Below are 26386 nucleotides of genomic sequence, written 5' to 3' on the forward strand. Positions count from 1 at the left end.
CTTCAGATTGAACTTGTGATTGTGTCCCACTAAAAGAAGCTCAATTTATATGCTCGAAAACAGATTTAAATTAAAAATTCTCTTCAAATTTCACGATAATAGAGGATGATATTTTCTACAAAACATTTTAAAACCTTCTGTTATTTCAAATCAGATTTAATGTAAATAATAAGTATGCTTAGTCTAAACATACGATTCCTGTATTATATCTTTCAAAACACACACATTCTAATCAAAAGCCCCTGGTTTAGAAGAACCCAAAAACACAACACAATAAAGCCTAAAACAAAAGTACCGGATGAATATTACATACAATTTTTTCATACAAACCAGCATAGACCTATGAATTCTATAGACACGTAACCTTTCAAGTTCTCGCATTTTTTATGAATAAAGTTATAGCGCTATTACGGTTATTATTAGGCACGTTAAAAGGCTACATACATTTTAAGCCTTATCTACATCGTGTTTACAATGCTCCGTTTACATTAATAATTAAACAACTTCTTGCGAGCCTTCTGTGTTTTTAAATATGTCGCTTTTTTCCCTTTACAAGTTCCTTTCAATAAATGCAATTACATGAATGTGAGTTTTATTTAAGCGAGTTTATTTCCCGAATTTATCTGTCAGCAGCAGGTTTATCTGTCTACACTAAACGGTCAGTGTAGGTAATAACTAATAAGTAATAACCAATACAAAACAAGTGTACTCAATTTACACTCGACTTATTTTAAGTTAAATCATGTATTTCATGGTAACTACAAGATTGTAGTTACATGAAATACATTAAATACATGAAATACATGAAATAAATACATGAATAAATAAATACATGAAATACATTCATAGATATGAATAAACGTTTGTTCTCAAGATTCAACAATCTACTTCCTTTTTTTTTTTTTTTTTTTATAGTGGGGAAATCTTCCAAAGATACCCACGGCCCCCGGGGAAGGAGCCGTGGGTTATGTCGGATTCTTACCGACTAAAACCCCACTGTGTTCCGTCGAGCCGCTTTAATGATGGGGCCGCGGGTATTGATTAGAATTCTTCCGCGATCCCCTCGGCGGCAGCCCATCTCCAGGCCAGGCGCAAGCTAAGAACAAGAAAAGTTGGTTTGCCTGCTCTTCCCTCCCGTTGGCGGCATGAGCGAAACACGACTCAAGCCGCCTCACCGCACCGGACGATGGATTACATTCCCCGTTCCACCGCCCGGCGCTCTTCGTCAAGGAGGCACGTTGCGACCGTGTAAAGCGGCCGCAACACGGCGACGACGCCCAATAAGACGTCTGCGCCGGATCGGGTCCGCGTGAGGATCCCTCTCGCGCACCCGCTCTGCCTCCTCTTTCTGCGAGATCACGTTCTCCGAGAATGCGATCACCGCACGCCAGTATCTGTCGCCATCCACCATTGCACGAACAACGGTGGGTAGAGAGAGATCCGGCCCGATTATCGCGACTAAGCGAGCACGGGGCTCGGCCCACGCGGGGCACACGGCAAGAGTGTGATCTGCCGTGTCCTCCGGGCAGGCACACCAGTGGCAGACCATGCTGGGCTCCCTCCTCGCGACTTTACACAGGTACCGCCCGAAGCAGCCGTGCCCGGACAGTATCTGCGTAAGGCGGAAGGTTATGGCCCCGTGCCGCCTGTCGCACCATTCTTGGAGGACTGGACGTATGGCCGCGACCGTCCTCTCACCCGCGCTGGGCTCCTCGAGCCGACGTTCCCACTCCCGGAACCGCCGCTCGACAGCCTCGGCCCTCCACTCCTCTACTTCCTCATGGGGAGGATTTACCCCATGTGACCTAGACGCCGAGACGCGGCGATACACGTCCGCTAGCATCTCGGCGTCCAGATCCCATGGCGGCGTTCCGGCCATTACGCAAGCAGCCTCAAAAGACACTGTGCGGTATGCCCTAACTACCCTGAGCGCCATGACCCGCTGCGGCCTCCGCAAGAGGGGTCTGGTACGGGCGCTCAGGGTGTCTGCCCAGATGGGGGCACCATAGAGGGCCATGGAGCGGATTACGCCAGTGTATAGCCGGCGACACCCGCCCCCAGCCCCTCTGAGGTTTGGCAGCAAACTTCCCAGTGCCCCGGCCGCCCCTACAAGACGGGGGGCGAGGCGACGGAAGTGCTCCGTGAACCTCCATCGGCTATCCAACACGATGCCTAGGTATCTCATGGTGGTGGTGACCCTGATCGCTACCCCATCCACCCGGATCTCTGAGCCTGCGCTATGTAGCCTCCGGCGACCGGGAAAGAAGATGGCTTCGGATTTCTCCAGCGCCACCCCTAGTCCCAAACGCCGGATGCGGCACACCACCTGCTCAACTCCCGTGGTAGCTAATGAAGCTGCCTCCTCGTAAGTGGCTCCACGCGCAGTCACCAGAGTATCGTCGGCGTAACAAGTTACGCCAACACCTGGGAGATTAGTGGCACGCAGGACCCAGTCGTACCCGATGTTCCACAGAAGGGGCCCGAGTACCGACCCCTGTGGGACACCGCACGACACTTCCCTCTCACTCCATCCATCGCGGGTTGGATAGGCAACAGTCCTATCTGAGAGGTATGACCGCAGCAGTCGCACCATGTAGCCCGGCACGCGATGATAGTGGAGAGCTTGCAGGATACTGCCCCACGGCAAGGTATTAAACGCGTTGGCGATGTCCAAAGACACCGCCAGGAGGACTTCTCCACTAGCAGCCGCATCTTCTGCGGTGGCTCTAACGCGAGATATCGCGTCGAGTGTGGACCGACCACGTCGAAAGCCGAACTGGTTTCCGCTGAGGTCTGGTCCCACTCCCTCCAAATGGTTGACGAGGCGAGCTGCGAAAACGCGCTCAAAAAGCTTGCTCACCTCGTCAAGCAATACAATAGGCCTATACGCTGAGGGCGAATCGCGCGGGCGCCCCTCTTTTCTTAACAGGACCAAATTCCCTGTCTTCCACCTACGGGGAAATTGGCCCCGCTCAAGGCAAGCCGAAAACAACCGCTCCACCCGGGGCCCGAGGGCTTCCAACGCTAGCACCCACGCTCGACCAGGTACCCCGTCAGGTCCAGGAGCAGTGTTTTTCCCTTTAAGCCGCGTAACTGCCGACTCCAACTCCTCATGTGTAACGGCAGGGATTTCTTCTGCAAGCTCCTCCTGTGACGCAGGTGTCGCCGCCATCGGCGGAGGAGAATATCTTCCCCGGTCCGGGAACAGAGACACCACAACCTGTTCTAGCAGACGGGGCTCGAGAGACTGAGACAGGGGCGGAGCCCACGGGCGGAGCTTCTGCCTCACCCGTTTATACGGCCGACCCCACGGCACTCGGTTCAGACCCTCGAGCATCTCTTCCCATGCTCTATCCTTGGCGCTGCTGATTGCCTCCTGCAGAGAGGTAACGCACTCCCTGTAGGAGGCATACAGTTGCGCTTCCTCCACTTCATCCCGTCCACTCCGGCGCCGGTGCCTGGTGTACGCCCGCCTCGCAGCCACGCAGGATGCGCGCAGCTGGGCAATTTCGGCGGACCACCAATACATCGGTCTTCTGTGCGGATTCGAGCGAACTCTACTCATGGCCGCATCACACACCTGCGCCATGGCATCAGCCATCCACGCTGCATCGTCCTCTACTGTTGCGATCCGCGATGCAGGGATCCATGCCTGAACTATGGCAGCCTCAATTAGGAGTTCCTTATCGAGACTACGAATCGACCAACGCGGACGTCCACCATTTAAGGAAGGCTCACCACGAAACGCGGATGGCGCAGAGACGCTGAAGCGGATGTATCTGTGGTCCGACAGCGTTTCCATGTCAGTAACAACCCTCCAGTCACTAATTCGCCTTGCAAGGGGGGGGCTAGCGAAGGTGATGTCGACGATGGAGCCGCCTCTTTGCCGCACGCATGTTAGCTCACTCCCGCGATTTACGACCGAGAGATCAGCCGCGACCGCCCAATCCTGCAGCACCGCACCCCGCGCATTTCTCACCGATGATCCCCATGCCATTGATTTGGCATTGAAATCTCCGGCCAGAAGCACGGGCTGCGAAGGAGCTAGGTCAATCAGTTCCCCCAGATCTTCCAGGAACTGCTCGAATTCATCCAGGCTACGGTTAGGAGAGAAGTAGACCCCGATCACTGTGTTACCATTGATCGAGGCCGAGACACAACCCCGCCGCCGGACTACCCTTTCCATTACTGTGCCGCCCTGCGTTACTAGCGTCACCAGTCCATCCAAGTCGGCCACCCAGTTGTCCCGGGACGGCACGAAATAGGGCTCAGCCACCACCGCCACATCTATCCGCCACTCCGCCAGACTCTGGAGCAAAAGATCCTGAGCTCCGGCGCAGTGGTTAATATTGCCTTGGAGGAAATGGAGTAGAGCCATTACTGCGTTTCCATTTCGCTAACCGTCACATTCGCCTCGAAGGGCGCGGGACAAGGACACGGCGCGGTACCTGGACCATCGCGTCCCCGATTTCCTCTTTTTCGCTTGGGAGCCTTGCAAGCCGGGCCCCCGAGCCGATGGCCTGCCGGTAGCTTGGCCTCGGAGCATAGAACGCAGCGAGCGGCGGAGGCAGAACATTCCCCGGCCTTGTGGCCTGTTTCTCCACATCGGAAACAGACGTCACTCCTGTCTACGGGCGAATTGCACTCGGCTCTTACGTGCCCCACCTCTAGGCAGCGGAAGCAACGCTGCGGCTTCACCTTGCCAAGCGTGACACTTGCAGAGATCCACCCTACTTGGATACGGCCTACCTGTGCTACCTTCTTTGCCGCGGCTATCGGGCAGCTCACCCAGGCTGAAGTCGAGCCGCGAGAGCCCACGCGCAGTCCACTACACTTAACGTGTTCTGTGGGGCATTCTCCTGCCCGAGAAATCGCAGCCACGACATCTTCAACAGCCGCCGAGTCGTCCAAGCCGATAATGTGCACTTCAGCGCATTTCACGGGCCTGGAAACCTTGACGGTGCCTTCGTCCCAAATCTCCCGCAGCTTTGCAGCGAGAGCATCTGCCTCCTTCGAGCTTGCGGTACCAGGGATTTCTAAAATCCTTGCCCCAGTCGCGGCACGCTTGAACCGCAGCGCACCTACACCGATTTCCGCCAGATCAATCTTTTGGCGTGATCCAGCCATTATAGAGGCATAGGTGACGCCTCGCTCCACTGCGCCTGGCTGCAGAGCAATAACTACGGCCGAAGACGAAGGGTTACGCAACTTCTGCGCCCTCGTGCGCACTCGCACCGGCCCCTTTTTCTTTTTCGCCTTGCCCTTCTTTCCGACGACCGTCCATTCCTGCTCCAGCTGTTGCTGCAATTGGGGAGTAGAAGAAGTAGTGGGCACAGCCTTGTCAGCAGGCTTGGTCTTTTCCGGCTGCCGTGCAGCCTTCCCCTTGCCCTTCCCCTTGGCTTTTACAGCTGGACCCGGTTTTGCAGGCTGCGCAGCAGGCTGTACCGGTTTTCTCGTCTTTGCTGGAGCAGCGTCCTTCGCTGGCGCCCTATTAGGGGGCTTTGGCGGCGGAAGAGGAGGAAAGTCCTCGGTTGGGGCTTGCCCAACCGCCATTCCCTCAAACCTGCCATCCCCCGCCAATGGAGGCCTTACACGCCTTTCTGGAGGGAGGCGCTCCTCTAACGCTTCCAACCGGGCGTCCACCATTCCCCCAACCTGCCGCATAATCTCCGCGGTCAGATCAGAGTCCACTCGCGTTTGCATGGGCTGTGCGGCGCCTATGATGGCCCTCAATTCTCCCACCTCTTTTCGGAGGCCCGCGATTTCCGCCTGTAGCTGAGTGTTCGCAGCTTGCAGCTGCCGCGTCTCCTCCGATGCAGTCCGCTGTGCAAGAAGCACCGCCGCTTCTTGGATGGTGTCCGACGCATCCTTAAGGGAACGTTTAAAAGCCACCCTAAGGTTGGACGATTTTGCACGCACCTGCTCGATGGCCTCAAGGCTCTCCTCTATGCGACGTTGGAGGGCCGCGGTAGAATCGTCGGCAATACGTCCATCCCCAGATTCCCCAGCGCGAGAGGTACCGGCTCGAGAGGCTCGGGAGACCTGCGTTTCTTCGCTAGCCTCGAGCTCCGGTTCTCTCCTAATGCGCGACAAGGCCTTCCTAGCGGCTGTCATATCCGCTAAGGTCTTCCTTGCTGAGGCTGTACCTGCACAGAACCCAGCTGCTGCAGCCCCTCGCCCTTTGCCCCTTTTCGAGGCTTTCTTGACGTGCCGTGTTCGGCCTTCCTCCGTGGAGGAGCCTGAGCAGCTCGCTCCAGAGGACCGCTTACGCTTGGCCCACAGTCGATCCTCCTCATATGACTGGACCGTCATGAGACTATCTACGGACGTTGCCGTGGACAGCCCACTAGGTCCAGTCTTTCTCCTTCTGGTTTCAACGCGCCCTGTTTGGGTGCGCACCTCCACCCCACGTTCCGTTTCGCTAAGCTTATCGGTCTCCTTTATTCGTTTGCCAGTGGTCAGTCCAGTAGTAGTAGGCAACGAGGAGGCCTGGGAACCCACCTCCTCAGTGTCGGTAAATTTACGCAAGTATTTGCCCCCCCCAGAATACGTGGGGCAGCCTGAGTTGGACTCAGGGAGGGATTCTCCACCTTTGGTGGTACCCTCCTGGGGTAGTTTATTTTTTATACTTGCTTCCATCGTCTCCTCCTTTCCCCTCCAGTTTGCAGTACGCCTGCCGGGTTAAACCCGCCAGCCGCTATCTAGGGCTGGGCCCTTTCGGCTCCACAGTGGCCTCATCGGCCCCAACCCCAGTACTAGGTGATGCTGCGCACATACCATCACCTAGGAGTATTGTTTAACAGCCCTCCGGCCAGTGAGTCCTCCCGTCCTCGCTGGTTTTGGTCCGCGCCGGCTGAGCAGCCGGTACCCCCCATATCTGGGGGGCCTGCCCCTATCCGCCACCTGGGGACGCGCCCGATGGGAGACCAGAAACTCCGCACGGGAACAATCTACTTCCTACTCAAAGGTTATACGATAACCCGAACACCATTCCAAAATACTAATTCTTTTATGCAATAGAAGCCATGTCTAAACATTCTTAACCCAACAAAAGCTCAAGTGCCCAAATATTGTGCCTTTCGAGATAGTCAGAACATGAGCCAAGATAAGACGGAATTGTAAGAAAAAAACATGTCGCTTAATCGCTCACTGCCGTGGATTTAGATAAGAGGTTTTTACTCCTCTTATATTCTTGAACGCCTTTGGTTTATCGCCTTTGAATTTCGGATTTAATTATTGTTTTATGTGAAGAAGTGTGAGATTTTCGGTTTTTATATTTGACACTTGCCAAATAATTATTTTACTATTTTTTTGCTTGTGTGGTATTAGTATAAGAACTAACCTTTGTTGTTTCTGTCCAATCTATCATCTAGCTTTTGTGTTTCATGAGATTCGTTTAGCCGTTTTGGGATGATAATTAACAAACATCAATCTTACAATACATGATATAAACATTGGAATTTAGCATTTATTTAATTTTTTTCTGTAATATATGAGAATTTCACAACACATTTTTAAGTAAATAAGGGACAAATATTAAAAGTTTTATCACATACATTCAATTCGTTACTAATTTAATTTAATTCAACCGATTACATCTCAGAAATTCAATTCGACGCGTCGATAATAATTGCTCTTCTTTATTCCCTTTAATCGAATTTGAATATGAAAATAAAATAAAAAATTCATTTAAAAATTATAGTTTGGTGTAGTTAAATTGGTTTTGAGTGCTTTTAAAGCCTTTCAAGGATTTAAAAAACGTTATACTTAAGTGGTTTTTACTTTCAAGATATTTTGGCTTAACTTTAAACAGATTGTATTAAGGTTGTGATTAGAATGACGCTTTTAATACTTTGGTATAAAAGAAGTACTTACAATTCAATAAATAATGAATGAATTTAAAATTTTAAATTAACGCCTTCTGTTACAAAATTATTGATACCTCGATTTTTCGTATAACTTTTCAAGTTTAGTTTTACATCCGCTATTTATTTTTTTAAACAGCGTCTAAGTTGAAGAGGTGGTAATATTTGTCGACAATTTTTCCACATAATTCTTATTATGTACCTATGAGTAAATTAATTATAATTTCTATGATTTCTTTTACAAATACGTATTTCAAATCACACCCGGTACCAGGCTAGCAGAAACAATAGGTATAGTTGGGAAACCTGTGGACTCCCGAACATTAACAATAGAGCAAAACAAACATAATAATCCGGATTTGAACAGAGCCGTACTTAAATCATTAGTTTTGTAGCTAGTGAGAAATGATTCATCATTAATAGTTGGGTTCATCCAATCATCATGATGGTTATTTGTTTCTTGAAAAATATGCCATGAATTTTGTTGATAGATGTAGATTACCAACTACGTATTTAATTTAACTTAAAAATATGCAGGTACGATTGTGTACGTATTAAAAAGTAGTAGTATTTAAAAGTGTTGCCTAAAAATATCGTGATGTAAGATATAACATAGTATTCGTAATGTAATGCAGATTTGTCGTATAAGTGTTTCATGGCAAAGTGGGCTGTGGAATGCGGGTGGGAGTCGTTAGAATGGACCACATTTCGATACTAGTTTTTAGACTATATCTATTAAATTACAAGTGTTGAATCCAGATAGAACCTTATTGTATTTTTAATATAGATACACTCATGAACACTTAAAATAACTCGTTGCCAATTCTTTGAATGTTAACCACGACGAAATATTGGCGCCTTTTATTTGTAATGTGTCAAGTCCGTCTCTGTATATACCTGTTCAAAAAAGCTCAGTTCGTTAGGGTGCATGACTGGCAATCAGATAAAACGTTACTGGGAATTGGGAATCTTGGGATATGGCAATAATAAACAATGTTTGTGTTACAATATACAGGATTTAATTATTTGTAAAAATTTACACATGTTTTTAAAGTCGGTATCGATGTATATTAAATATTACCTACGATTTTTCAATCTATGACGGACAATTCATTTATAACTTTATAAGCAATGTTGATTCAAATTAATTTATTTTCGATTTCTATTATATGACAAGTGATAACTGCGTTAAAAACAACCGACTTCAAAGCTGCACTTGCAAAATTTACAAATACCTACAGACAAAAATGCTCATAAAATAAAAACTACTGGGCCTATCCGAATAAAATTTTTATGGGACCAATTCGACACAATCCCGCATCGAACAAAAAAAGAATCACGTAAATCGGTTCAGAAACCTCGGAGTAATCGGTGTACATACATAAAAAAAAAAATATACCGGCCGAATTGATAACCTCCTCCTTTTTTTTGAAGTCGGTTAAAAATAAATAAAGTAGCCAGCTACTAGAATATCACACATTAACATCACCAAACAAAAACCCACATAATATATACCTTAACCTTAAACTTTAATTAATATATGCAATATATGTACAACAAAGTTACCTTAACTTGATAATAAATCTACAAATGCCGTATCTAAATCTTACAACTTCGTGACTCCTAAAGTACCTTAACTAATGTACGCGACTCGTATAATGAAAATACAATGTAATAATTTAATATAGATGCAGCTTTATAAGAGAGGTTAAACTTAGATCAAACTAAGAAGAAGCTTTATTACGAAGAAATAGCTTTTGCAAATATGACATTTTTTATGATCTCTAACGCTTTTCGAGTACCTATTGAAGCTAAAGCAAGTTATTATCGAAATATATAGGGTTTATATAGGTATCAAAACTGGACCCACACTTCACCTAGGAGAATGTTGAATAGCAGAAAAATACCTATACACATCTATGTACCTATTAGGTCAATCAAATCTGTCAAATTATCTTTGTATCTATCTAGAAACAAAGATAATTTGACAGATTTGATTTGAAGAAACAGAAACTAAACTAAAAATTCCTTATAAAAAAGTACTATCACATATCGCTCAAGCGTAGTTTGTTTGTTATAATTAATAGGCAATATTGACTCATCGACCAGGAGGTCTAAACCCTCAGAGTTAACCCGGTACCGGTACGCTAACACGGGAAAAACACGATGGTAAGCAACGCATGCGCATGTACCGTGCGCAAAAAAGATCTTGATAAAATTTATTTCTAGTTTGGTTCAGTGCTAGATTTTTTGTGTATTTATAAAACAGTGAAGATTAAGGCAAACCACAAATATATATAATTTGACAAAGTTCATGTTTTATGTTTCTTTATAAAACAACACTTAGATAAATTTACAAACATATGAACTTTGATACAATTAGGTACTTATCGAAAATTCACAGATCCCTCCTTATCTACGAAAAAAAAAACAATTACAAAAATGTTTTGCTGACGCTACCAAAAAAGCGTAAAGGGGGTATATTTGTACGGCTAGTGACGGCCAAACACGTGTGTGGCAACACGGTAGCTGAGCAAATAGTTGTGTTTACAAAAAGAATTCCTACTGTTTGGTGTCGGACCCTACCTGACGAACAGTGCTGCTCTTATGATACCCTGGTACATGGTAAAGATTAACAGTGGGCTATTCCAATTTTGATGATGATTTGAACGTCACGATGTTGTGGTCTAAAAGAACGACTAGAAGGAGAAAAGAAATATGATTCGCTATATGTATTTTAATATTTGTAAAGCATACAAAATATATATCACCATGTTTTCGGGATAAAGAAATAAATAAACATTGTAAGATTAGGTTAGAAAACCACTTTTACTCCTTATAATTGTTAAAATATTAATCAAATTACAATGAACAAATATAGTCTAACACACCAATATCAATTTAGTTACCTATAACACAAGGTTTGAACTTCCAAACTAACACCAATATCAGACCTATATTATTTTATATTTATAGGTTCAAAACTTCAAAGTAGGTAGCTAAGTATCTATCCAACAAGTTTGAAGAAAAATATACTAACTTGGAATTGTCTTAATATCTCTAAACGAATCAGACCATAGTACAGACCCGATATGGGACGAGGCCACCATGTGTGGTCCATGAAATTCAGATTTCAACTAATTGTCACTACACTACGTTTTATTAAACACGTCAAGTAAATTGCTTGTGGAATACGACGTGGATTAACTATGAACAAAGAAATGTAAATCTTATTTCGTAAGCATAAGATACTATTTGATATAATATTGACGTAGTGATGTACTTACGTATATCGATATGAGAAATTACGTGATGGTGCGTTTTGGACGGATAAAAAAAGTTCTTGGGAAGTCGATGACTGGAAGAAAGTAGAAAATGAACTTTTCTCATTATTATAGGAGATTTTATCTTTGGATCAATTCAATCAAGAGAATGCTTTCTTAGTGTTCACAACTTAATTTAATAAGTATGCTAACATGCTGCACGTGGATATTGGTATGTTTAAGTTAAATTGTTTTATCAAATTGAAAAAATTACATCGAAGTCAGTAGGGTCTCTAAACTTATGCACAAAAAATAAACAATATGACATCAATCCTTACAAAATGCAAAATAAATTCTTAAACCCTTATAAAAATGCCACACAAAAAATACCATAAACGTGCATACAAAAAGGGAATTTATAAATGGCAACCCCACGATGACCCACCCCTATTAGCGGTATTATCGGTGGCACACTAATCGCTCATTAACAGGTTCCACGCGGCCGGGGTTGCCACAAGCCACGGGAATAAAATATCCAATAATTGCCAGTTGTAAGCACGTTTCTAACGCTCGTTAGCGAATTTTACATTACGAGACGCATTTGAACTGGCAATTTTGAGGGGCTATGTTTTATTGTTACAATTTTGACGAATTCGTTTCGACTTTAAAGGGAGGGCTTTCGAAGATAATTATAAAATCTTTCAAATGTTTTGAATGGTGTCATTATGATATAAAATATTAAATAGTGTTAGGATACCAAGCTTTGCATAAATATATTTAATATTTATTACCTATAAATTATTATTTACCTTTACTGCTACTAAGGAAACATTTTATGCCTCGACCGACACCCACTTAACCGTTTATGGTTTAATGTGAGGACGATTCAATATTTTCAGACGGATAATAATAAACATTATAAATGATGTAACACAATCCCCGATCAAATAAAAATAAATACAATTTAGAATCGAAGCCGTTTAATTTAATTCGTAACAAAATACAGGCAATGTTTAAAATCAAGTTTAAACAATTAAAAATCGAACGTGCGTTCCATTTTGGAATTCTCCGCGACGATTGGCCGAACAGTGATTCTCGAACTTGTAATGGGTAATATTATATGGAATGGGCTTTTTACAACTAAACCGATAGACGGCCAGAACTGGTTTCAATTCCTTTTATGTCCGTTTCATTTTATTGTGTTTAGTTCGGCTTTAATTTCATATTATTATTTTACCGCACGTTTCTTACATATTTATTTTTAAAGAGATTTGGTTTTCACAGTCGTAAAGTACCGAAGTAACGTTAACATGACTGGTACTGTTTTTCTCTTATTTCGTACGAGTTATACGTTCCTGAGCCGGGACATAGAAACAATAAGTCATAAAAGAAATTCACAGAAGAGTAATGAGTTTCCGAATGCAGTCTCCCGACCTAATGGAGTTGACCGAGGTCGACTTATAGAAAAAAACTATTATTTAAAAGCTATGGCAGTCCGCCGTAAAATTAAAAAGACAAATTATTGGATGTCTTCGTGGAAGTCAACCTTTGTTATCTCACAAGTGTTTTTCGAGAGTTCTGTTTATCTTTTCTCCTCTTCACTCGTTCGGGAAGGTGAGTGCTTTCTCGTTTTGTCTTGTTAGCGCAGGGCGTAGAGACAAGGCGTAACTGACGCTTCCAGCGTTACGTAATTCTGACACTTTTAGCATTCATAACAAGGTCTCTTATTGTGCGCGTGTTTTTTTACGGTTGGTCGATGTGTATCTCTAAAGGTTGTAACTGTTGCTTCACGTAAGCCTGATATCGATTTATGGCGTACGGAATACGTGTTCATTTCGCTTAATTGGCGTCGGTTTGATAGCTCGTTCATTTTGACACGGCGAGATTCTTCTCCAACATTTATTGGTCATGCGGTTCAAAGGATATCGGTTTGAATGTTGATAGGAGTAAAGTTTATAATTATTTGGACGTCCGCTAGGAATTATGAGGAGCATTAACATAATGATCGCATTTGACGGAGCAGGTGTTGTATATCGGTTTATTCTCGGTTTTTATGATAAAATCTCGTTAAAATACAAACTGGGCGATTCATCTCTACATTGTCGGATTTATAGATATGAATATAATTTTGTTAGCTACGGTACAGAGAGCGACTGTAAGTTCACAAATATTACTTTTAGCATAGAAATTAGTTCCAATCACCAAACTAGAGTATCTAGTCCACATGAAAGAATCTAGGTACGTAATATCTTCACGAACTGGTACACGCTCAAAATTCGTTGACAATTTCATTATTTTGTTATTTCAGTTTTCAAAGTTCAACTAAAGTACCAAAGTATTATTACATTAAAAAATGTACTAATTTCTTGAGCGATGCTGTTTGTATTTTTAACTTTATTTAAATTTGTTAAACTAAAAATAACTGTAACAAATATGATGCAACTTCATGTAAGATGAACGTCAATCATCATAGAATCTTTAAAACTTATTTAAAACTTTTATTTTAAATTATAGTTGCTTTTTATCTTCTTACAAATAACATCAATACATCATCGACATGCGATATTTCATAGAAAAAATGAATATTTCGTCAAAATGTTATTTCATTTCCCAATTTGAAATACAGAAGAATAAGAATATATATATGGTAGGTTTATTTATAATACTAAAAACAGAATATTTAATTCTAAAGGCAATAATTCAGAACTCACAAGATTATTATAAATTATTGAAATTGATGCAATAACATTACCATAACTGTAAAATGCATCGATTGAAGCTCCAATTTTTTATCTTTAATTACTGAATGTGACTTTTGTTTTAAAGAATCCATGTTTTGTTATCTTCAGTTGTCGTTCGAACTTATCAGTTTGAAAATAGAATTTCGAATTAAACGCGTTCTAAAAATAAATTGGAAGAAGCTAGAAATATATCTAACGTATTTGGCCATATTTAAAAAACGTACACAAATTAATAATATAGTATTCAGCGTAGGAAAAAATATTGCTTACATCTAGGGCGAGAAATGACATGGTTGGTAAGATTACAAAAATATCCGACCAAATTGAAAGATCCCTATCTCAGTAGAGTTACCATGTCCACTGAGGTCACTTCGTTTGGTCTGTTCATTCCCTCAGAATGATATACTAAAACAAACAAAATGAGTGATAACATTTGTTCAAGAATGAGTCAGGACGGCCATGTTTGTAATGATTCCTTATTCGAAATTTAAAACACGTTTCGAATTATCGAATTACGCTTTGAATATGTTAAAGTTACATTCTTGTCTTTTATTGGGCATTTAATTAAAGGCCTGTGTTGCCAATAGCATATTATGAGCTGAATTGACCACCTTTGATATTCATATTTGAAGCATGTGTGATGACAAATTAACTGTGTTTTGATGTCAGTTACGGCCCTGCCTTCATACAAAACTGCTGAATACGCCGTTCGCACGGGAATAGAATGTGGGTGCGATTTCCCTTAGTTAGCATCCAAGCTTACGTCTTTATAATTATTATAATGTATAAATTCATTCTTTGACTCCGGTCCGCATCGTGCGGACATGGGTGTAAAGTCTCATTTTAGTCATTAAATGTAGTTTTTAAGTATATCTGAGTTTCTTTTGGGGCCTCCGGCTGCGGGACATGTAATTGGCGCAGTCGGTAGGATCCTCAAAAAACGTGGCATAGATAGAACCTTGCTATCGCTACGGAGCTGAGGATCCAGAATCTACGGTTTCTGCGGCCTGGAGGCTAAATCAAACATCGATCCCGAAAAGTAACCAGATTAATTGGTAAGTACATAGAATAGTTCTGTGTTGCTTCCTTTTACCAGTTTATACCTATTTTTTTAGTCCTAATTTCCTTTCCATGATTTTCCATCCGTGAAAGTCTAATTCCCGAGAGCACTACATTGAGTTAGGTTGTTCGTGGACTAGTTTTAGATAATAGTAAGTTTAGGTAGTAGTACTATAAAATTAATTATATTATTAACTAGATTATATACTTATTAACTAGGTTATAAAGTTATATAAGTACTACTGAAGGTAGTGAATAGCTTAATTTCTTAATCAATGATAAATTGAATAAAATTACCTAATTTCATGACTTACATTTCGCTTTATGATTCAGTAGTAACCACCATAGAGGCAAAACGTACACTTTATATAAATAAAATTTCTACAAGCTTTTATTCGCGGTTTATGGAGGCCGGATCAGAGGCCTTAGGCTCAAGAATTCAATGTTTAAAGAATTCAATGTTTCAAGAATTCAAGAAAAAAAATGTTTAAAAAATTGTGACAATTAAATTTTTCTTTAAATTTAATTTAATTGAATCATTAGAATTTGTGTATAAAGAATTAAATGCATCTTATTTACAGAATAAAAATAATTTTAATAATTAGTAAAAATGATAGAAAAGAATTTAATTCCAAACCCATTAGAGATTTACCTTTAACACAAAATTACATATTTGAAAATGCATGAAATGAATATGCACGAATTATATCCACCTGAGTACGGCCCTGACTTTTATTCCGAGAATTATTCGTATTAAAATTATAGTGAATCGCCTTATCGGTATACATATGATCCGAACATTACACACTATGCTAGTAATAGCTTTACTGACTGTGAAGATTCATCATCATAGGTATTACCGGTATTAATTTGGGTTGCAATGATGCTATAAATTATAAAATATGAAAATTTCATTTAAGATTTTCAAAAAAAAATCAGCATTTAGTTTATATATCATCTAATGATTTAAAATAGCCATCATAGTATTCTTTCTTAGATATTGGAAAATCATTTAATTATATTATTTACCTAATTCAATTCGAAAAAAAAATTAAATAACTATAATCTTATTAGATACGTTAAGTTAGCTAATCATCATTCTATGTTAGTTATGGAAACAGTTAGGAAGATGATTAAGAAATTAGGTAACATTTATGATAAGAATCAAATATAAGAATTTTAGTATAGGGAATATTATAATATACTTAAGCCTGGATACTACTTTTCGAATAAGCAAATTGTAATAATTTTTAAATTTCCATTAGTTTTACAGATATTCTTGATTTATTTCATTTAGCTATTTTTCCAAATAAGATTAGGCAGGCCCTCATCCCTTCCTATCCCTATATAGCAACTAACAGTAACTCATTCTTGTACATAGAGGCTGAATGCCCGAAGTATAATACATTACTTACTATATTTACCACGCTCATTTCAAATCTCACTATAAATGCAACAAGAGGACTTCGTGATACTCCAAGGTACATTCTTATTAACTATACCTACTGGATGTATGTACGAGTCGGAGAATTTCAACATCTATAATGTAAATGACAAAATTAAGGAACAGCCACTGACTGAAGATAAGCAGTACAGATATCAAGGACATTAGAAATAAACACTTATACAAGATACGCAATTCTCAACTCAGTTAATTTGGAAGATTTGCACAAAATCCAATAGTTAGCAAGTTTTAATGCAAACCCTATCGCTATAGAAAAGGATCCTGTAATGTATCAAACCACTATCCCTATATACATAATTCTGGTTGGTGCAGTCTTAATTTTGGCCATTTGGTACACGATGTGACGCAGATCGACACATACTTTATAGAGGACCACAGATAAGCAGATGAGCCCCAGCTTCCAGCAACATTTTTTCACAATATTCAAAAATGGTCGCTGAACTTCGGCGGGAGGAGTTACGGCCCTGCCTTCATACAAAACTGCTGAATACGCCGTTCGCACGGGAATAGAATGTGGGTGCGATTTCCCTTAGTTAGCATCCAAGCTTACGTCTTTATAATTATTATAATGTATAAATTCATTCTTTAACTCCGGTCTGCATCGTGCAGACATGGGTGTAAAAGTCTCATTTTAGTCATTAAATGTAGTTTTTAAGTATATCTGAGTTTCTTTTGGGGCCTCCGGCTGCGGGACATGTAATTTGTCTTTTTTTTTTCATGGCTACGTGTTTGTGTACATTTATAGTTTAAAAGCAGAATGTTTTTTGTATTTACATATTGAAGTTGAGAAGAGGCTGTTATTACTTTAAAATTGTCATACACTTACTTAAATTTATTTTTAGACTCAAAGTTTTACCAAAAATAGTCGTCTTTTTATGTACCTAACTCTATAAACTGCTTCGCTTTTATTATACAGCCTGCGATGATTCAGTTACTATAAAGTATAAATAAAATAAATGCTCATTTATCCTTACAGCTTAATAGTTAATTAGGAGGTAAATTAGTGCATTCTTCCATTACTTTTATAAAGGATCAACATTCTATGTATAGTATGTAAAAGGCTAGATGCATTATTCATAAAGGAAATTACAGTTAGAATTACTGCCTAGATACTTAATTTTAAGTTATTTGACTGCGATTAATTCAAATTAAAAGTACCAAATACTTACTGATTTCTGTAAGAATGAAGCAGTCGATACAAAAATAAACCGATATTTCTAAAGATCTTATGGTATGCTTGAATAATTGAAATTTGAATATTTATCAAATTTAATAATTAATACTGCACTTGTAAAGTTATTATAAAAATCCTATCCTACTAATATTATAAATGCGAAAGTTTGTTTGTTTGTGTATGTGTTTGTTACTCTTTCACGCAAATACTACTGAACCAATTACAATGAAATTTAGCACACATATAGAGGGTAACTTGGATTAACACAAGGTTTTATCCCGGAAATCCCACGGGAACGGGAACTATGCGGGTTTTTCTTTGAAAACGCGGGCGAAGCCGCGGGCGGAAAGCTAGTATATTATAATTTATAATTAATAGTGGAATAATTATCATGGTCAATTTTCTTCTCTTTTCTATTTCATAACATAACTTTGTCAACTGAGAATCGAATTTGTATCACCAATTGTGCATATCTAGAAAATTTCATTAAATATATTTTTATTGTTATACTTATAACTTATAAGTAATAACCATAAAGACGGTAAGTTACTTTAAGGCGAAGTTACAGCAAACAATGTGATACCACCGCACCGGTATGTTTAACAAAATGTTAAGGGACAGATAGTTACCGCTAATATTTAAAGAATTTAACTGTGAAATGTGATAACTGACTGTTTAGTGATAAACCCGTTTCTTATTCTCTTGGTTTAGATAATTTTAAAGCTTGTTATTACTGATAAGTTTAATTTAAGAAAGTGAGTAAAGCACGAGTTTCGGTAGATTCTGATTAATGTTTTCTCTCCACAGTGAAACTAAAATCAGTATTGTACTATTATTAACTAGTTATTACTAATTAACAACAATTTGAAATAGAAGTTATTACCACATATAGGTATTAACATTTGATGCGCACCCAGGATAACAGGATAATACAGGACTTTCATGCTTTTTACAAATCTCCATCATTTAACAAGTTCTTGATTATAAAATTATTCCTAAAAAAGCTCCCGTAAACTAAATGGTCATAAATAGTGACGGACTATAAAATGTGCCCCAAATAAGTCATCATTTGGAAAAACTCCCCGTTGGCTGCGCTTGGGCACAGCAATTAAACGCACCGAAATAGATCGTAATTACTGTGAACGTGGAGGGACATCCTGCGCTTCATGGCAGCCTGGTAGTTTTGGAGTTTATGAATGAATAATTTATGCTATTAAAATATTTTTTTTTTAATTATACCTACTTATTTAAAATTATTTAAACTTTCGAATGCGATTTTTTAAAGAATAGAATAAAATTGATCACGAGACGGATTTGAACCCGCGTCTTTTTCGAAACCCGTGCAAAACTCCTCTCGGCCATCCGTGACTGAGAAGCTATGCGAATCCCACTTCTATATTTTTATTCTTTAAAAAAATCCGATTAAGAAATATTAATTTAATTTTCGCAATAATAAATGTATCGACTACTACCAGAAGCGTATCGACATCCTGCGCATCATGATAGCCTGGTACTTTTGGAAATTAAGTTATGAATTAAAATTTTTTTAATTCAATTTATTAAAACAATACTTGATATGAACAGAATCGGCAATGCGAAATATCATGTTTGGAAAATAGCACTTTGCTATTTTTAGCAAAATTTTTTTTACCTAGGTTCATAATTATTGTTAACATTATCTGCAATATCGAAATTCATTTCTTAATTCCCAAACAAAATCTTATTATATCTTGCATATCATGTTCAATTGAGTCCTAGAGAATTACATGATTCGATTAGCTAAGCAGAAGTGATATCTATCACTTATCTAAGAATTATATATAGCATTCCTAAAAATAAAATTTCAAAGAAATAACCATTGATAAAAAATGTATTTATCAAAATCAGATCCGGAATTCTCCAGATACCTAATCGAACATTAAAATCTACTTCTTTATAATGTTCGTAAAAACGTTATTCACTGCATAAAATAATACATAAATTCGACCGTCTAATCAACTATCGATTTTACAATCAGAAATCAAACTCCACCATAAATAAACTGTTCTAATTTTATTATCTAATTCGCTCGTAATTATCCGATTAACGATATTTTGATGTCTTTCTAGCAAAATTAAGATCGTAAGGAATGTAATCGATTTTTTCAATTACTTCAGCGATAAAACTCTGAACGATTAAGTCTGTTCTTAATGAAAAGCTAAGGTTTTACCGCGCTAATAATAATAATTAATTATTCAGTAAGGCAATGCGTAATTAAAATATATTAAAGTATAGGTACTAACTAAGGGTACTAATAATAGCGCAACGATATGGGAATTGTTATTCTATATTTAATAATAAATTATAACAACATAATGTTATTTTATCTGACATATTTAATTACTTAAACAAAACACTACATTACGTTTAAACAAATTCCTAATTTGACATTCCAATGTCAAATAAAACCAACGCTTCAAATCAGACTATTTTTAAAAATCGAACACATGATTTCATGTAACATCTTTTAGAGAACAATAAAGTTTACAGCGTACGTTTACGAGGCAGTAAGCTAAAAATGCACAGATTAAAAAAGATTTATATAAAGCCATGCATACACTGCATCAGGGGTTGATTTATCGGACAGTTTGATTTGCTGGCCGTCGATAACTATTCCAACGCTTTGAAGAATTAAAAAAAAGTCTTGTTTGTATTTGGCGCCATTTAATGGTACGTTTGGAATCACATCCGCGTTTCTTGTGGATTTCATTCATGTTTTACTTTTTAAAGATTGAATGACGCGGAATTTTTAAGTAAATATATTGGTGTATTCGTTCAGAAACACAGCGTATTTATTAACAGTCGTTACACGGCATTAAAAGGTAAGCTTATGATAATCAGTTCGCTCAATTATAATAATTAATAACTCGAGAGTTATCTGGTTACAAATTAATTAATTTGGAAACCATTATTAGTTTCATTGTATTTATTTTATTTAAACGTAACTATATGGTCTATATGTAGTAGGTAGCTATGGAATAAGTAAGTATAAGTAGTATCTTTCAATGGACAATATTACTTTTATACACAAAATTTTCTTTTTTAACCTACTTTTAGGGATTTCCATGTACTTCGATAAATATACTTTTATACAATTATTTTATATTCAAATGAAACTAATTTTCATACAGTAAACTTATACCTAACATTATTTTAATTCTACGTTTTACAATTAAATAATTCGATGACTTCAATACCTATTTATATAGTAGTCCTTTAAAACATATACTTCTACAGTGCATACACACACACACACACACATACGTCACACGCATGCGCAGATGTCCTGTCATACTTGTATACCGCTGATAAGCGATAAGTTATCAACAACAGCTAGGACATTATTGATTCACTGATAAGCGCCGTGTACGTAGAACTGATTTTTAGTTACAATTTTAAGGATTGATTGGTGTAAACTACTGGAAAATAGATTCGATGATTGGTGATCATTAAACTAACTTCCTAGTCAGATCAGAAACAGCTTCAGTTCTCATTTATTAATAGATAAAATTGTTTATTGAAATGCATGAATTATTATTATCCCCGCAAAACTGTAATATAGGGGAAAATACGTATTTTCAATGTTTTGAAGGCCTATATACATATTATATATAAACTTCTTATGTCTATGTATATATCAGTTTGGTATCTGAGTTTGTATTTTTTATCTGTGCGCCGCGTAAGCAAACCTTGCTTGCTTGTAATCTTAAAGATTAGCATTACAATTAAATATGTTCATAATATAAACTGACTTACTAATCTCGGCTCAAAATTCCGCTCAGTAAATACAGTAATTATGACATTTGTATTAAAAACGGAATATAAACCACATCTATCTATTTAAAAAAATGAATTAATGTTTGCCTGTATGCCGTGCTATGAATTTGATCATTTGATGATCTTCAGAAAAGTGTTGTACCTACGTGAGCCATAGGTTTCTGAATTGGTACGACCAATCATCGAGACACGCGAAGCCGGGCTGCAAAGCTAGTATAATCATAAATGAATCAGTATCTTAATTGGATGTAATTACCTTGAAGTTATCTTATCTCAATCATGTTATAAAATATATTGAATCCTATAAACGCGGACCAGAGTGTTTTGCATGATGCGTTATTTTAACAGAAAAGGTGTTTGTTAGCATGCGTTGTAAACTACGCAATTAATATATGCAAGTAACGTTCATAAATTTTATTTTATACTAGCTGTACCGCGCGGTTTCACCCGCGTGGCTCCGCTCCTGTTGGTCTTAGCGTGATAAGATATATATAGCCTATATTACTCGTGGATAATGTAGCTTTCGAATGGTGAAAGAATTTTTAAAATCGGTCCAGTAGTTTATTACAATTAAATACAATCAAAAAAACAAAGTTTTCCTCTTTTTAATATTAGTGTAGATAAAGTATTTAATTATAATCCCAAGACATTAAGGAGATATGGGAAGACAATGGAAGATGAAGGAACTTAGTAAATTTTCAATTTTTAACGATAAAGAAAACCGTGGATTAATATGGCTCATATATTTGTGAAAGTAATTAAAATTTCAGACTTGTAGATATTACCATATCTATAAAATTCCATGTTTTTAAACTCATTTAGAAACGTTAAAAGCCATTAAATTGTGATGCTTGATTGACACCCATAAAAGTTTTATTATATAAATATTGAGGACACACCTGATGTATTTCAAAACTAAGAATCAGCTATAATCAATTCTAAAAAGTCTGACTTGAGCATTGCGATCTTATGTATAATTTTGATTACTCATTGCATTTAGACCTAGTAGATACATATAATATGTTTATTATCATTTCCTTTGCATAACATCCGAATAGCCAACATTATCTTCAAATATAAATAACAATAAAGACTATTAAGCCAAAGGATTATTACTGAATACAAAGTAAACATACGAATTTTACAGTAAAACTTACATTCAATATTTGCCTTTGTTTTTAAAATTTAACTATATTCCACATCTATCAACTACTATCTCGTAGCGTATCCTAACATTGAACTTATCAAGGTTTAAAGAAAATCATTAAATATCTTCACTTAAACTATTATATCTATACACTTATAGTAGGTACTAGAAACTATAGTATATAGAATACTACAGTATAGAAACTTCCATCACACCGTACTTGCATCACCTGTAGGTGCTACGATATTAAACGTGCAATTAAATATTCAAATTTAAACCGAGCCACACGTAACTATAGGCAACTATAAACAAATGACTGCGCAAATGCATTTAACTCGCATAGCAAATGCATTCGTGAAGGTGGCTCGTGGAATTAGTTTGCTGGAAGAGCATGCCTTTACATAAAAATTGATATACTGTGTAATAGTTTATACTGTGGTATTTGGTACGAAGTAAATTAGGGCTACGCAATACGCATGGTGTTCTGGCAAGACTTGCGTGCTGAAATATACTTGCTTATTTTTGGCAATAAAACAAAAAATGCGCTTTATATAATTAACTACCAACAAGTTAGATACATATAAAATCAATACTCAAATACCAAGTCACATTGACACTGGAATGTCTTGTAACAATTCCGCGAAACTATAATCCAGTGTATTTAGGTCTCAAATGAGACCTAGGCCAGGCGTCCTACGTCCACAGTATACATACTTAATTAGTTATATTATGTCGTGATCCCACGCGTACCAAATAAGGCTTGTGAAATTAATAACTGATCATTTTCACAGACCTTCACGGTTTGAACTTTATTGTTATGTTAATTTGTACAAGCTCGTACAAATTGCTTGGTTTGCTTCGATAAATTATTGGAATATGGGGAAGTTAGGACTGGAGCTTGGAGGAAAGAAGCTACATCTACCTTCGTACACGCTATATCTAACTAGCTGGATTTATAATTCAGTTTAAATATGTAAGACAGAGTAGTTTTATATGGTCAAACAATTGATAAAATTAAAATTATTTTGAGCAGTTTTTATTTTTTAATTTTAAATACGTATATTATGAGGCAAATATTGCAAATCTAAGTTGAAGACACTTTTATGTTGTTTACATTGTAACTTGTAAGCATTATAAAAGTTTACTTTTATACGGATAAAAGTGGCTATCCATTAATTTTTATAACATAAGAATTTTGTCCTCCCTATTGATATAAATCGATATTAAAATAATCAATAATAAAGTCATGTCACAGAGCAAATAAATAACAGTACCCGAGACGAACGGAAGCGGATGGCACCGCACAAGAGATCGTTGTTCGCTAAATTTAGACGCCGTTGCGCTTGCGCACATGTATTGGAAGCGTCTTTTTATTCCTTCTAACTGTAGCCAGAAACTTAATGTTTACTTGGAGATATTTTTACGCAAACTGACCAATTTGCTTCCACAAATTATGATATATACTGACAATTTTTCCCCGTAATTTACGAAACTATATTGTAGTTTCAAACGTACACGTGTATTAGAAAGATTATATTCAAATGGTTCCTACAATTAGCTGATTTACGTCCGTTTGATGAGCAAATAATAAAAAACACTATCGAGAAAGCCATACAAAAACTGGTCACCATTCAAATTAGTTAGAGCAGCCTACGGAACCTGCTCCAACTGGTTTGTTCGCGCTTGGCGGGTTTTTATCACCACATTTTGCATCAGCCCATTTATAATGACGATTACATGAAAAAGGGGTGTTTCAGCTCCTTAGATTTATGACATATGAAGAATATCGCAATACAATACGATGGAATAAAAATAAAGGGATAGTGGGTACAGTAATGTTGTGTCAACATATCGGGCTGACAATAGCGTTCGGCCAATTAGTTTTTTCAGCGTGTTATTATTTTAAAAATAATTACGTATAATTGTCTTCGTGTCGCGAACGTGTAAGTTTTGTTAAGTGTTTTACACGCAGACTTATTGAGTTAGCTACGCTTATTATGTTTGACTAAATAATGCAGTCGAATTAAACCGATGCATGCTGCTTGCTTTCGAAAAGTTTGAAAAACTTGTCTAAAAAATAATTACGTATGAAAGCAAACAAAATGGGCCAAGTACTGCTGTAGAAACGTAAAAAATAACTATGGAAACACATCCAAAAATCAAACGGCCGTAAACCCCTGACACAATCCAATTCACAAAATCGTAATCTAAAAGAAATCGAAACTCAGTAAATTGTACTCACAAAGAGCATTGTAATAGCATCACGTACGATAATCGATGCTATTATGACATACAAAGCAGAATTGCACCTAAATATAATCCAATATTTATACGATCCGTGACTGTAATGCGTCTGGATTCCTGTGCGCCTTGCGTCCCTGTCTCGCAGCCAGGGTTCCGACGAATAAAAAGCACGAGCGAGTAACAGTTCGATTCTCCTAAATGTTTGCACTCCCGCACCTACGGGCCACAGGTACCGGAGCCGTGGGAGTCCGTCTAATAATACCTCCACGCAGGTAGACGCACTATTGGATAATAGAGTTTTCGGAACGAGCAACAATGAGTCGGTAATTTATGTCGAATTTTTAGGAAATGTACCTGTTGTTTTTTTCACCATGTTTTGGGTGAAGTTCGCTCCGGTCCGTGCGGTTGATTTGTTTGTTTTCACGCACAATTTGCGATTACAATGATTTGTGTGTCCGAGTAACGAGATCATATCTTTTGTTAGTCCTAATTGAGCGGTTTTCGAAATAGTCGCGATGTGTATCTCTTAGATACGAGTTCAACAACCGAGACTCATGAATATTAAGTGCGTATAAAAATTCGTTGCAGTCATAAACGGTGTTTTATCAAAATTCTCGACGTGAAATGACCATACGAGCGTTTGGGAGCCATGTTCTACGCTAATTAATGGCCGTGGGCTCATTTAATAGAAAATAAATAGATAATTACGGAGGCGGGAATGGTTAACTTGCTGATTTTATTAGACTCTCAGGCGTAAAATTGCTATAATTCTAACAATGAACTACTGTTGCGTCAAATTGCTTCTTTCATCTGGTGTATACCAGCCTACAAATCCGTACGTTTGTTGACGGGATTTTCACAAGTGCACAAATAAATATGTACCATTCAGGATGTCGAATAGAAATCAATATATTGTGTACGTATTGTGCCTTTATACGTAGAATCTGTCAATAGTGCCTACCTGGTATTGACACCTGCTGAGGTTGCACTACAGACCACTAACATCTAAATATGAGCACGCAATTTTTGCGTTTAATTCTTAAGGATAACGGATACATTTGGTTGACGACATATTATTTTTATGCGGTGATGTTTAGCGCCGCGTGACGCATTTTAAGTATAGGTTTGAGAGCTGATTCATAATTAAAATAGACGTTTAGTGTAGCTTCATGTTTATTGCCAGGAAACGCGGACCACCTACAATTTAACATTTTTTTACGTACAAATATTTAAAGAAGTAATTGTATACACAATTAAATTAAAAATTAAATATTTACACAATTAAAAATCATTAGCATACATGAACACGGAATTTGGTTTGAATGGGAATAATGAACTCGTAAGACTATTCACTCTACTTTTAAGACTATTAACATTTTAATATGTACAATGATGTATTTTTCTTCAAACAGAGCCTAGAACGTTGAAAGTCGAAAGTCCATTTATGTGTTACATATGCAGCATTCTTGTGGAACTGAGTGGTTTTGCTTTCACACCCATAAATCAAGCATTTATCATACGTGCAATATTCATAACTTATGACACTTGTTGGGATCGTTCATCAATTTTGATTATACCACTTATTATGTATCCATTTTTGGCATGAAGTTCT

General features: G+C 38.3%; 1 protein-coding gene across 5 annotated transcripts in view; it reads right to left on the reverse strand.

Annotated features, from left to right (window-relative positions):
• LOC123703406 (protein pangolin, isoforms A/H/I/S) overlaps positions 1-26386 on the reverse strand; it is a 137311-nt gene that overhangs the window by 87372 nt on the left and 23553 nt on the right. The gene's annotated exons all lie outside the window — the stretch shown is intronic.

The sequence above is a fragment of the Colias croceus genome, chromosome 26, assembly GCF_905220415.1.
Source record: "Colias croceus chromosome 26, ilColCroc2.1".
Lineage (NCBI taxonomy): Eukaryota > Metazoa > Arthropoda > Insecta > Lepidoptera > Pieridae > Colias > Colias croceus.